General features: G+C 42.2%; 1 protein-coding gene and 1 long non-coding RNA gene across 4 annotated transcripts in view; one reads left to right on the top strand and one right to left on the bottom strand.

Moving 5' to 3' along the window:
* Positions 1-14,524, top strand: part of NME7 (NME/NM23 family member 7) — a 95,928-nt gene that overhangs the window by 59,296 nt on the left and 22,108 nt on the right. The window lies entirely within an intron of this gene.
* On the bottom strand, positions 4,555-9,113 carry LOC121076135. Its single transcript, XR_005823343.1, has 3 exons — positions 8,826-9,113; positions 5,489-5,641; positions 4,555-5,029 (listed from the first exon to the last, which is right to left on the bottom strand). It is a non-coding gene; the product is annotated as an uncharacterized LOC121076135 (long non-coding RNA).

The raw sequence follows: 14,524 nt of genomic DNA, 5'->3' as shown, positions 1-14,524 counted from the left end.
TGGTAAATGCAGCACAGTGTGCTTTATCAAGAATGCTCTTTTGTTTAAATACAGTAGGAAAAGGAAAACAAAACTATTTTACAGTGAATTGAGAATAGAGAAGAAAATGTGGAGGTCTGCTAGGAAGAGTAAAAGGGCATGGGTGTCTGTTGTTTCACAGGGATCAGGAAGCACAAGCTAGTGCAGAAAACCTCAACCTCGTCACAGGGGGACAGTGGCCAGGGAATTCTGTCCCTGCTTGAGTTTGATGGCACTAATCAATGTTTCAACTGATTGGTGTTTGTGTATTTTTGGCCTCTGGAGCACATAGAGGCCTTTTGTTAATACCTAGATCTGAAGCTACAACTTCTATGTCACATCTTCTTTATTTTATGTTGAAATAGCTGCTGATAGCATATTATCATGGAGTTGTTGAGAAGATTACTTAATATTCATAAAGCATTTGTAAAATGCAGTAGAAATGGAAATAGTGCTTTTATTTTTTGTTCTTACCTTTTTTTTCCTTTTTTTTTAACTTTCCTCATACACAATGAAAAGGGGGGTTATAACATGTGATTCAAGGAGTATGCATAAGCTACATGCTCCTGGCTGATTGCATAATTTTTAGTAATCTTAAGAGCTTTTAGTTAGGACTGGCAGTACACTAAAAGTAACTCAAGTACCTTCTGCTGTGAAATATTATTAAAGTGATGGGATGTGGTGCAATATTTCTGCATGCAGTGGGCTGAAAAAGGATTTTCATATACTTGCATTGGAACCTAACCTGCATTCTTTTTATGTTGGGGATTTGCAATTTTAAGTGTAATAGTGCATTAATAGTCTTCTGTACTTTTGCATCAGTGACAAAAGCTGAAAGGGAGACTAGATGGTTTAAAACAAACCAGTGAACCGAAAGAGCTGAAGTCTGCTTTAGCTCCATTCCTGACCTCACTGTGTGACCTTGGACAAAAGGTTCAATATGTTTCTGCCTCAGTTATCACATCAGTTAAATAGGATAACAGTATGAGCCAAACAGCAATGTTGCTGTAAGATTTTCATTTTGCATAGCCCTCCTGTGAATGTCCAGCACTGAAAAAGATCTACTTACATAGGCCGAAAAATGTTTATGTTCAGCCATTTGTTAGGACCACAACATTTTTATATTACATCACATAAAAACTAGTTCAGGGGAAAATGTAATGAAATACAAAGACTATTTTTGAGATGTCAAGTATGCCTTTTCTGGTAATACCTTTATAGCTGTTTCAGTGTGGGTTCTGATTCTCCCGGTAGCCTGGTGAATCTTGATCAGAGTGTTGACAGTGAAGTACATAATGTGTTTCAAGAGAAGTAAGATTTATTAACCTAATCTCTGATGAAGACTTTCATATCATCAATTACCTGCTCAGATAGCCTGAGTCATGTAATAATAATAAAAATTTTCATTCAATGCCAGACCATTATCAGCTAGAGTAGCAAACAGATCGATACCAGTTACGATACCCTGCTGTCCAAGCCTGCAATGGGAAAGACATGATTGAATTGCTGAGATGTTATTCAGGGTCAGTCATCTGACTCTGTCCTTTCAGTTTTTATTCTCCACGTCAGCTTTTGCAGGTCTAATGAAAATGTGACATAGACAGGGCTGAGGCCTGTTAGTTGGTGGACATGATAATTTTTGACTGAGAGAGAGTCTGTAGAGGGAGATTTTTCCCTCTGGTGCTTTTGCTGAGCTGACACTGCTGGTTCATAAAGCCCAAAGTCTCAGTGAGCTCACGATTTGTCCTTTATTCTGTGTCACCCCTCTGTGTGTTGGGGGCTTGTTAAGACGCTATCTAGAAGAAAGGAAGTGTTAAGACTGCTGCGCACTAATGATCCATTAATGAGCTGTAATGTGACTATAACCATGAGCTGCCACCACTGCTTTAGACTACGGCAGATGTATTGGTGTATGGTGTGAAATTTACCTCCAAAAGTGTTGCAACTTGTCAGTCAGGCCCATATCTCTGTGGATGCCAAACCCCAGGCCTGTGGCAGTGATTTGCTTTCCCTGGTTTAAAATGGATAGAGTCTACACTGGCTGTACCAGAAACCAGGCTGATATGTAAATGTCATGTTTGTTCTTCCCTTCAAAGCTGGATGTAGCCCTGTGAGCAGCTTAGAATTAAGAATCCCCAAAAAAATATTTTTCAGGCATGAAGGCAGTGTTCAGAGTAAGTTTTCCTGATGTATTCCTCTTGCTTCTGGGTAGGTATTGCAAAGGTCTGCCAGCACCCTGGCGCCCTCCCCCCTGAATGTATGGTTTTATCATGTGTGCGTGTGCTTTGTAGTGGCAGGGATGCACAATCTGGTTATAGTTTTGAGGTGACTGGGCTCTGCTTCTTATGTACTGACTTCTCAAAGTCACTTTTTGCAGGTGACAGGAAGTCCTCTGATAGGTAGAGGGACTTCAGGCTCACTGAAATATGCCTTTGTGGGGAGATCAGAATGAAAATCAGAAGACGAGTGGTGGAGGAGCCTTTTGCTTGCAGATACTGCTTTAAATGTGGCTTGTTACTGCCCAGAGGTTGCTGTCATCTGATAGCTGTTTGGTGTCATGTGGAAATGGAGTTCGTAGGCTCACGTTGATTCTTGATGCATGCATGTTGAAAACTGCTGTTATTAGTGGTGATTGGCAATCACCATCAGGATACTGAATACTGACAGAGCCCTCCAGACTGAGCTCTGACTTACATCCAGTGTGACTGAGGCATGTTGGCAAGGTTACGGTTTGAACAAAACTTCTGTCTGCCACTCCTTGTCTGAGGCTCCAGAGCTACCAGACTTGACAGTGTCAACGGTGTGACATTTTCTGTCTAAATAAATTCTAGATGGGAGGTCACTGCACTTAGATTCAGTGGTCACAAATTGCAATCATTTGGTAAAATAGATAATAAGAAGTATTGCATGGTCTGATATCAAGCCCACTACCATCACAGAGCCATGATGCTGAGGGAGTCTGCTGGTTTCATTATCTGGAGAGAAGATTCTGAGGACTTCTGGAAGACTGCAACCAGAATACATTTGCATCTTGTTTGTGGTTGCTGCTTTATTTTTTTTTCCTCTCAGTTGCCAACAAAGCCCATCTAGCCTATGTAGGTTCTTTTTACATAGTTTCCTTTGCTATCTATCAGTACGAGATTTTAATGTCCCCTGATGACAAAGACGGCTTCTTGACTGCAGTGTCTGGACATCGTCAGTAAGTTACCAACGTTTTGTCAACGGTTCCGTGTGTCCTCCTGGAAAGCAGCATCAACTTAAGAAGCCTCAGGGTTCCCATCTGCATTCCCATCCTTTCCTTATGTCAGGTTGTCTCCGGCTTTGAACAGGGCTCCTCATGCCTGGTCCCAGGCTGGAATAAATAGCTTGCCTTATTTTAGCAAGAGGAGGGAAGCTGAACATGAGCCCAGAGACTGAAGGAAAACAGGGTTGTACCACAAGGCATTAGCAGCACTGGTTGCTGATCCTCATTGACTTGCTGCCATAGAGACCTCCTACCTAGCCCCGGTATGCGTAACATGCCAAAGTATCCTGAAGCTAGGTTTATAAACTTTTCCCTACGAAGCATCTTAAGGCTAGGCATTTTTATAAAGAATTAAGCCAAATTTAGAATATTTACTAAGAAAATTTAATTTATTGGTTAAGAGCTTTGTTCCTTTCAGCTCTGCAGGTGCTTCACAGATAAATGTGAAGACATTCAGGCTAATCTGAAATCACAAAGATTTAACTTTATCTATAGGTAGGTGTGAAAGAAATCTTTAAGGATGTCTCGGGGATCGTAAAGGCTCCCTTTACACTCAGACTGAGTGCATCTCAAAGTAGTAGGTGGGTGTTATTAAAAATGTGATTTTTTAGGCTTCTTTGGTGAACACAGGATTTTTATAAGTGCTGTGAGTTATATAAATTTGTCTACTCAGCCTTTAGGAGGTGGATTTTTTTGATCATGAGGAGTTTTGATTGTAACTCTCAATCTGCAAATCTTATTTTACAAAATTAATGTTTCCGTACCCTGTTTGTGCTTTATCTTTCTGTTTAGGTTCGCATCGAGCTTTCAGTATATGCAATGTTCTAGAGAGTGGTGTTACAGATTTAGTATATAATATAGATGGATCACATTTTATTTAAATTTTTAAATGCTCGTCTTGCCTAGCTTCTTTTATGATTTGCTGGTTTTTTGTTGTTTTGTTTTGTTTATTTAAATAATGCTAGCTAATACCTTTCAAAATACCGTATCTTTATTGTTTCTCTTCTTGCATGTCTTAGCTGGATTAAGGAGAAAGGTTTTGTTTCTCACTACTGTAGAAAAAGAGGTACGCTTTTGACTACCAGGTGACTACCACGTAACACCAGCCTGATATAGACAAATACATGATGTACTTTTACCACTGGTAGGCTGATCAAAGGTAACCTACAGGGTTCTCTCCAGGGCTTGTTTCTCCCAGCTACACTGGGTTAAAGCGTGTCTTACTTTGCTTGTGGTAGGCTTTTAACACTTTTTTTTCTAAAAGGAAATATATTCTTCCCCCTTGTGAAAAAACAGTCTTTGCCAATAAGACACAGAGGTGGTCATCAGAATTCCCAGGCTATAGTCTCTTCCTGCAGTCACAGGAGGTCCACCTTCCTTGGTGATCCCTTCCCTCCCCTTCCCTCCCCTCCCCTCCCCTCCCCTCCCCTTCCCTTCCCCTCTTATCTGCTGAGGTTTCTGAGAACAGATTCATTGAAATACTCAGTCCATAAAAGCACAAGTTAAGAGACTTCTTGAGAACACACTTGGATCTGGGTTAGTTTCAGTCTAAGCTGTTGGTTTCTTTGTTTCCCTTGTATTCTATTTGATTACAGCCGGCAGCAAATCACTCTTTTACATCAAACAGTAATGTTTTTGAATATATGAAAGTTAATCCCTGAAAAGAGGCATTTAAGCAAAAACTAAAATTCCATATGACCTCAGTCCTTTCTTGGAAAAAGGGAGCAGTGTTTTCAGAAGATATGGGAAATGCTGACGTCACTCTGTCTGGGAAATAAAATGATACTGTTACTGTACTAAACTCTTTTTTCCTTCTCCAGTTTCTTAGTAAAGAACAGATATACATCCTGGTCACAGTGACCTTGTGTTTTTACAAATTCTTTGATTTGAATAGATTAAAAGCATTTGCCTCCATGCCTGATTCAGGCTTTTGTTGACTGTAGATAGGTTTGTCCTTCACTCAGATTCTTCATAACTAAAGGTTGGAGCACAGTTTGGTAGTGCTGTTATGTATACTTCAATTTGTGAAGTAACATGAATTATATCTCCAGTAAAAAACAATGTAAGAAAATAATATGCCAAGCTGGCACTTTGCCAGGCTGCAAGGGTTTTTTTCCAGAGCTCTGTACAAGGTTGTTAGAAAGAGTCAGCGCACGGAGGTGCTTGTTGATAATGTACAATAGAGGAAGTTATAAAAACACAGGGAAAGGGCAGTAGTGCACTTACTTTTCCATATAACCATGATGATGGGGTGAGCTTGTGTATCCTGAAGTTGACTGCAGCTGTCCTAAAAGATTTCACGTGTTTCAGTTGGCAGCTTATCAGTAGGCAATTCTTGGATGTACATGACTTTTCTTTTTTTTTTCTTTTTTAAGATCCCTTGGGATAAACAGGTGGAGAGGATGATCAGACTTATGAAACTCTTATCCCAGAGGACTGCTATTTCAACCTGTGCTTGGTTAATAAATGGGTGGTAGTGCTAATCATAACCAAACAGTAAAGAAGCTGCAGATCATAGTATATTTTATGTACTCTTGGTGATAAATTGGTCTTTGATTACACAAAAGAGATTGATCTGTGGGTAACTTATCATTGCTAGAAGGAGATCTATCAGTTTCTCAAATGGGTTTCCCCTAAAAGGGATCAGTTGGCTTTCTAAGTGGCATAGGTGGTTTCCGTGCCACTATACATTGCAACAGTGTGTGCATGGACTGAAATTCCCTAGGTGCTTTACATGCCATCATGGTAATGCAAGAAGTACATGCTATGGTCAGAGCATATCTGAACTTCCTTTCTGCTTGAGCTACATTATTGAAGGCTTGAAAGTGGGCAAAAGCAAAGCTGTGGCCTCAGACTTCCGTTCTGTAAGAGAAAGAAATAATCTGTTTTTGCCTTTATTGTGATGATGCCTATTTAGTTATTTCATTTTCATTACTGTTTTTTAAATCCTGCTCTCTGCAATTGCTGATGGCCTTGAAAACAGCTGTGGTAAGAGTTTTCAGTCTTTAGCACTGGTCTTACTTTTTCTAGATGCTATTAACTAAACAAAGGTATTTAAGAAAACTGGATTTAAAATGAGTAGTTCAAATGCTGAGGATCCAAATAATTTATGGTGCTGCTTGCTGGTGTGCTTGGTTTAGGCTGACACTTTCTGTTCTACTGCAGGGCCACCTGATCAGAATTTTTAGCAGCTTCTTTCGTTTACAGTATGATGCATCCTACATGCACATGAGACTTCTCTTGAATACTCCTGCTGAGGAGCTTTCCCTTTCTCTGCACCCTTTCTGCTGGTCAATGATATAGAACAAGTTTGGGGTGAAAGATGGGTGAGCAGCAGTTCTTCACGTTTACAGGATAGCTGTGAGGCTCCGGATAGTGGTAGACAAGGGATGTGAAAAGATGGAAGAAGAAGAATTTGTGCAAGTTCTCCCACGAAAGTCGGATCAAGCAACCCCTCGTAGCAAGTGCAGCATCAAGACCTTTGCTATGAAGAAACAACAGTGAATTACAGCTGTAGGTGACTCCCTGCTGAAGGGAATAGAGGTTCCCATCCGCAGGTCAGGCCCTGTTTTTAGAGAAGTTTGCTGTCTCCGCAGGGTCTGGATCAGGAATGCTACCAATAAGCTGACAAGCTTAGTACAGCCTTTAGGTTGTTGCCTACTCCTTCTCTTTCATGTGGGTACCAATAGTGTTGCAACAAGAGTTCTGTGGTCAATCAAAAGAGATTTCAGGGCAACTGGGAAGACGGCTAAAGGATTAAGGAGCACAGGCAGTGTTTTCTTTGATCCTCCCAGTAATGTGAGTGACATGGAAAGAAACATGAGCCCAGGACATCAATGCCTAGCTCTGAGACTGGTGCCTCTGCCAGAATTTGAGGTTTTATAATTGAGTCTTTGAAACACAAGGTCTTCTGGGGCCTGACGGGATCCACTTGTCTTCGTGGGGGACGTGTTTCTTGGCTCGTAACCTGGCAGTACTGATTGAGAGGATTTTAAATGAGGATTGATGGAGGAAGGAGATATCATTAGGAACACGGAAGTTAAGCCAAGGGGTGGTATGGCACCATTTGAGGGTGGCAAGGCTAACGGGAGGATCTATGCCACTCCAGGGAGCGCTGAGGGTTCAGGAGCACATCTGAAATGCTTGTTTACTAATACATGCAGTATGAAGAACAAATGGGACGAACTGAAAACTTGGGTTCTTTCCCAAAGCTCTGATATCATTGGTATTAGTGAGACCGGGTGGAATGAGTCCCATGAGTCCCACTGGAGTGCTGGAGGGCTACTGGCTGTTCAGGAGGGATAGGCAGAGCAGGCAAAGTGGAGATGTTGCTCTGTATGTAAGGGAGAGATTACGCTGTACAACCCTTGCCATTAGGGATGACGTGGTAGAGAACCTTTGGTGAGAATTAAGGGGATGGATTGCAAAGCAGATGTCTACTACTGGTCATCAAGCCAGGATGATAGCACTGAGGAGTTACTCAATAGGCAATTGTGAGAAATCTCTGGATCAGTAACCCTAATCCTTGTGGGATATTTCAGTTTTCCAGAAAAACTTAGGATATCATGCTACTGTGACAAGTCCGGGAAATTCCTAAAGTACGTTGAAGATAATTTCTTGTCATAAGTAGTTAGCCAACTAGGAAAGATGCCCTCCTAGATCTGTTGTCTGAGAATAAAGAAAGACTCGTGGGAGATGTGGCAGTAGGTGGCTGTCTTGGCCACGGTGATCATAAATAAGTTGAGTTAAAAAATTTTGGTGTAGTGAGAGAAAAGGACAGCAGAGTTGCCACCCTGGATTTGAACTACTCAGGGAGCTATTTAACAGTGTCCCCTGGGAATCTGCTTTAAGGGTTTAGGGCAGCTATAAGAGCTGCTCACTTTTTAAGAACCACTTTTAAAAGCCCGGAAGCAGGCAATCCCGCTGTGCCACAAGTCAAGCAAGTAGGGCAGAAGACTGGCCTGGCTAAAGATGGAACTCCTCATGGAGCTAGGGCAGAAAAAGAAAATATATGACCTCTGGAAGCAAGGTCAGGCTTCACAGGGAGAGTACAGAGCTGCAGTTCACATTTGTAGGGAGAAAACAAAAAGCCAAAGCTTAACTTGAGTTGACTCTGGCCAGTGTGGTGTCAGACAACAAAAAAGTCTTTTTGAGTATGTCAACAACAAGAGGAAGTCTAAAGAAAACACTGGACTGATGCTTGATGAAGATGGTCACCTAAGAAGTAGCGATGAGGGAACATCCTTTTTTGCCTTGGTTTTTAATATTGATGATAGATCTTGAGCTGCCCAGTCCTCTGAGATGGAGGATTCTGACTGGGGAGCAGTGGCTTTCCATTTGTGGCCTCTGAAATTGTAAGGGACCAGTTGTGACATTCGAAGGTTTGTAAGTACGTGGGGCCTGACAGGATTTATTCCAGAGTACTGAAGGAGTTACTGGATGTTACAGCTGGACCCCTCTCAACAATTTCCCAAAGGTCTAGGAAGTCTGGGGAAGTCCCTGCTGACTGGAAACTAGCCAGTGTACAAGAAGGGCATGAGAGAAGACCCAGGAAACTACAGACCTGTTAGTTTAACCTCAGTCCCTGGAAAAGTTACAGAGAAGATTGTCCTGGGTGCTATTGAAAGGCATTTAAAGAACAATGCTGTTATCATCACGCATAGTCAACATGGGTTCATGAAGCAAAAGTCCTGCCTTAGTAACTTGATCTCCTTCTATGACAACGTGACCTGCTTAGCAGATGAAGGGAATGCAGTGGATGTGATGTAATCATTCTGGATTTTAGTAAGGTTTTTGATACTGTCCCTCTCAGCATCCTTCTGGACAAACTGTCCAACTGTGAGATGAACAGGTACGTGCTATGCTAGGTGATGAACTGGCTCAACAGTAGGGCTGAAAGGGTCGCAGTGAATGGGGCTACATCTGGCTGGTGAACAGTCACTAGTCTTGTTCCCCAGGGCTCAATTCTAGGCCTGGTTCAGTTCAATGTTTTTATCAACAATCCGGATGCAGGAGTGGAGCACGTCCTTAGCAGGTCCGATGATGATAATAAACTTGGAGGAGCTGTTGATTTTCTGGAGGGATGAGAGGCCTTGCGAAGGGATAGATTGGAGCACTGGATGATCAGCAGCAGTAGCGTGAAGTTCAACCAAGGAAAATAGTGGGTTCTGCCCCTGGGACAGAGTAATGCCGGACACAAGTACAGGCTGGGGGGACGAGTGGCAGAAGAGCGGCTGTGCAGAGAGGGACCTGGGGGTGCTGGCTGGCAGCAGGCTCAACAGGAGCCAGCTGTGGGCCCTGGCCCACAGGGAGGGGAAAACGCGTTTTCAGGTGCCTTAACCACAACATAGCCAGCTGGTCAAAAGAGGTGATTCTACTGCTGTATTTAATGTTGGTGTGGCCTCACCTTGAATCTTACGTGTAGTTCTGGGCTCACAATATAAAAAGGATGTTAAGGTGCTTGAATGCATGCAGAGGAAGGGAACAAAGCTGGTGAAAGGGCTGGATGCACATCCTGTGAGCAGAGGCTGAGCACACCTGGGTTGCTCAGTCTGGAGAAAAGGAGGCTGAGAGGTGACCCCACGGCTCTGTGCAACTCCCTGAGGAGGGGAAGTGCAGAGGAGGTGCCGGCCTCTGCCCCTGGTCACCAATGACAGGATTCATGGGAATGGCACAAAGCTGCCAACTGGTGAGACTAGATGTTAGGAAAAATGTCTTTATCACGAGGGTGGTCAAACACTGGAACAGGCTTCATAGTGAGGTGGTTGATGCCCCATGGTTGTCAGCGTTCAAGAGGCATTTGGATAATGCCCTCAATAACATGCTTTAACTTTTGGTTAGCCCTGAAGTGGTCAGGCAGTTGGACTTGGTCTGTGTACGTCCTTTCCAACTGAACTATTCTGCGTTCCCATGGCAGCTCTCCAGTTCCCCTCAGTGACCTCGCATGGCCTGGGTTTTGCAGGCTGTGACTTATCATCAGAGCACTACACTGGAATTGAAGCAGCATTAAATCAGGGAGAGAGAATAGTTGAGTAACTGGCCTGGGATTCAGAAGATCTGAGCTAAGAGCTAGACATTGAGTTTATGAGCTTGTGAAATGCATTTTTCTTTGTGTTCCTGGGAAATCAATGTCTCCCTTTCTTGCTTTCCCATGGGGTTCCCATGCTTTTTCCATGGGGTCCATTTTGCTCCTATTTTCTTTTCTTCTTTGTGTCTGTTCGTACGGTAAGGTTTTCAGGCCAGAAACCATCTCTTGGTATAGGAACAGTGACTAGTGCAACTGGTCCTGAACATAGGAGTGGGTTTTAGAAACAGTTACAACACAAATACTGACCAATTCCTTCCCTCAGAACAGAGCTGTTTACTACTGTGTAGGAAGAGATGGCAGCACTACTGCCTCCAAGGAAAAGCTTGATGTTGAACAGGAGAGGCTTCAGGGCACAGAGCTGAAGGGAAAGCATTCTCTTGGAGTGAGAAGGATCGCTGGGTTTTGCAGCAGACTTGTGGGTTTTGCCTTTCGATCTCTCTGCATGTTCTGTTGAAGTGGATGGCCCAAGTTGGTTCAGCTAGAGAAACCTTGGTATTTTAGAATTTAGAAGCCATTTTCTCTGATTTGCGAAGTGTGAAGTTCAGATATCCGGACAGCTTTTGCAAATGTAAAATTCTGCCTCTAAGATTTCTGAGGAAAAGATAATTTATAATTATCTTGTTCTTAGAGGGGAGAACTCAGCCAAAATATCTGCAGACTAAAAATAATGTCTTGCAACTTCATAGTGGCTTTCACTGGAGACTCTCCATATATTTTGCTAACATGAATTAATGAAATCCCAAAATATCCCCTGCAGCTTAGTAATTTTTAATCCTTATTTTACACGTGAATTAATAAATGGATAAAATTCTGGATGCATTGAAGGCAGTGGAAAAGCATCAGTAGGGCCATTATTTCACCCTTAAAGCTTAAAGTAAAGCAACTAATAATCAAATTCAGTTATACTGTATTTTCTGATGTCCTGTGGGGTTAGTTGTTTTTGGTTGTTGTTAAATGCTTGCTTTTTCCATCTTGTCAAGTAAAGTAAATATCTGTTATTCCACCCAGGTAATACACTAATATAGCTAGATATTTTGTCTTTACTCTTATTTTGTGACCAACTTACATTTGGTATGTCAGTTATCCTCAAAACTTCACCATCAAATATAGTTTACGTGTAACTCTGAAATATGTCTGCTTACTCTTATCTGAATGCAGCCCATTGACTGTGTCAGATATGCACACGAATACAACAGTAAATACATTTCTTAGCAGGGCGGTTATCATTAGAATTGCTCAAGCATCAACAAGAAGTGCCAAGACCTTTAAAAAAGCTATCTCAGGCTGGCAAATGTGCCACGTTTGCTGCCCACAGAAAAGTCTGTGGAGAGTTGGTGCAGCACCTTTGGGCCGCCAGTGAGAAGGCTTGGTAGGGAATGTGTGGGAGTGAAGCGGAGAGGATGAAAGTGCCTCAGGGGATGGAGGGTGAGAAGCAGACAGTATAACAACTTCTACAGACTTGTGAGCTTCAGGAAAGTCTGCCAACACTGGAGCATCCCTTAGCAAAAATTCCAGAAGATACAGGGCTTCAGACTGGTAGTTCAGGGGTAGGCTGACTTTAAAGTAAACAGAAGAGCAGATAATTTTTTTTTTTTGCTCAGGCTAGAGCTGTAACACAATAAACTATGGGTTGATTACTTGCTGCTACTGTTGCAAAACTATTCGATTTCAGAAGGAGATGAGTCTCTGACCCACTTTCTACAGCTTTGCAATTGAAAATTTGGTTGCTGTTGCCTGGATCAGATGATTTAATTTGCTGAACAAACCTTTACAGCCACAGTATTTCAAGTACGTAACTGTAGGCACACAGACTTGGCTCAGTTAAAGCTAAAAGAAACTTGTCAGAACAGCCAGTGATTGAGGGCATAAATATTTTATCATCAATCAGGAGAAGATAACTTAAATATCTAGGTCGAATGTGCAGTGCTCAGAGGATGTAAGATCATGCTAAATTTTATAGAGAAATTTAGTATAATCAGTGAAACCTTCCCAGATTCTTGTGGATCTGTATATCACTTCATTTTGTGATAACGATTAAAAGGTGAGGGGTGTGTGTGTGTATGTTTGGAGGGGATTGTTTTGGTGTGACTTTTTTTTTGTATGATATGCAGAACGTACAAAAGACTTTCTGATAACATTGACTCCCTTGGAAGTGTGCATAAGGCCTTCGATATTAAGTCCATATATGTACATGACGTTGCTGCAGCCGATGTGGACACAGAGAAAAGAAAATGTGTCACTCTGTCAACAAGAGACTTCTGTTCTGGATTGCTTTGTAAAATGAAAGCCGAAGGAAACCTATTGCATTCTCTTTAACATTGACCTGGTTTTGTATTTAGAATTCTTCTGAAACACTTGTCAACAGAAGGGCCCCAGCTTTCAGGGCAGAATGGTTTCTTACCCAGTTATAGACTGTACAGCAATGACAGCTCCATCTTACGTAGATTTTTCTCTCAGTGATAGAGACAGAAGGCTTAGGACTGCATTTGGTGAATTAAATAGGCCTCAGATGTCATGTTCTTCTGCTGCAGTCGATGTTGATTGTAAGGTGGCTCATTGCATGAAACAGGAACATAAACCAGGTCAGCACTGAGGTAGTTGCAGGGAAAGCATCCATATAAAATTTCATTGCTTAGATTTTGAGTGAGGTATGGACTTGCAGAGAAAGCATGCAAAGCAAAGTGAGGCAAGCAAGCCCTTGTGATATATTGTGTGCAAAAGATCATCTGTGACCACAGATTTGATTTTGAGTTTAGCCTTTGTCTTTAGATGGGAGGATCTTCTGTGAAGGATGTATCAGGCTGATCAAGCAAAGTTGTTCCCACTGTGACAGTAGCATTCAGGTGTTTCTTTAGCTTGAATAAGCATTACAGGAGACTCTTGTCTAGTATTGTGTTCTGCATAACAGAGTCTGTGCTGCTTTTATCATTTTACTTCTTGCTGATGGCTTCTGTCAGAACGACTGTTCTGTGCAGCTCCCTGCTGCAACCAGCAGTGTGTCACTGGTGCTAAAATTCCCGAAAATAAAAGTCAACTGAAGAGCTGTGATGATGGGAAGAGAAAAGAGAGGCACTTATCCTACCTGCCTTACATAGCTGTTGTGCTGCAAAGGAATCTTCTTCTGAAAACAGCTTATCACTCTCCACTCATTTCAGAGGAAACTCAGGTGCCATCAGCTTTCAGATGGCTAAGGTTTGGCCAGACAAATTCCACTGAACGTGCTGGAATTTTCCTTGTTTGTTCCCAGTTAACATGGGTTCTGTTCTCCTGAAAAGGGTGTAGCTGGTCCTTGAAAGGAGAAAGTACTTGCTTTGTTTGCCTGGGTCTGGCTACTGCCTTCTAAATCATTTAGCACCCTCGCAAGGAGGAGGGACCATCTCTTTTATGACAGCAGCTGAGCATGGAGAGCCAGAGAAGGAAGAAGCTTCCTGAGCACAGGGTGGGAGACCAAGTCAACATAAAGCTTTCAGAAGGGGTGGTGAATGGGGATGCTGAGAAGAGCAAGGAGTAGATGCCCAGTCAGGACTCAGGTGGAGAAGGAAAACAAGATGTTTTGCTGTGGCTTTGAGGTGACTGTGCAGAGTTTCTTGCAACCCAAGAAGTCCTCTAAATGCTGCTTGTCTTTAAGCAAACCTAAAAGAATGAACTAGTGCTGGTAGCACACCATGGGTAGGAGAGGGATAGATCATGAACTCTCTTATTTTTATTCTGTTTCACTCAAAAGAACTGGCAAAAAAATGCAAGGTTCCTATTCTAGTTCATGTTTTAGTGGAACACAGTTCTAGGCTTCAAAAGTTCCTCTGTGTTTTTGGTGATGAAGGCACCAAAGAGTTTGTTTTTTCCCACTGAGGAAGGAGGGAATGGTTGCTACACAGAGTCAGTGTTTGCTTCTTTAGTTTTAGCTTGAATGCCATTTAAACAACAAAGCACACAGAAGTGTTTAAGAGCACTTACTTTTCTGCCTTTCTAGATTCCCAAGTAAACATTCAGTACAGATGCTTTAAAATACCTGGCTGTATTTACTTGAAATCTGCAGTTTTGGCTGGAATATATGCTACTGTTCTATACAACTTCCTGTCTAGTCCATGAAAAAGCAACTGTTTGAAGGAAAAGTGGTTCATGAGCTTTGCTTATGAAGTAAGTTTACGATTTTTCAGTCTGATTTTGACGTAGTA

The sequence above is a fragment of the Cygnus olor genome, chromosome 1 (assembly GCF_009769625.2).
Source record: "Cygnus olor isolate bCygOlo1 chromosome 1, bCygOlo1.pri.v2, whole genome shotgun sequence".
Taxonomy (NCBI): domain Eukaryota; kingdom Metazoa; phylum Chordata; class Aves; order Anseriformes; family Anatidae; genus Cygnus; species Cygnus olor.
The sequence above is the reverse complement of the archived record's forward strand: the minus strand, read 5'-3'. Positions and strand labels throughout refer to the sequence as shown.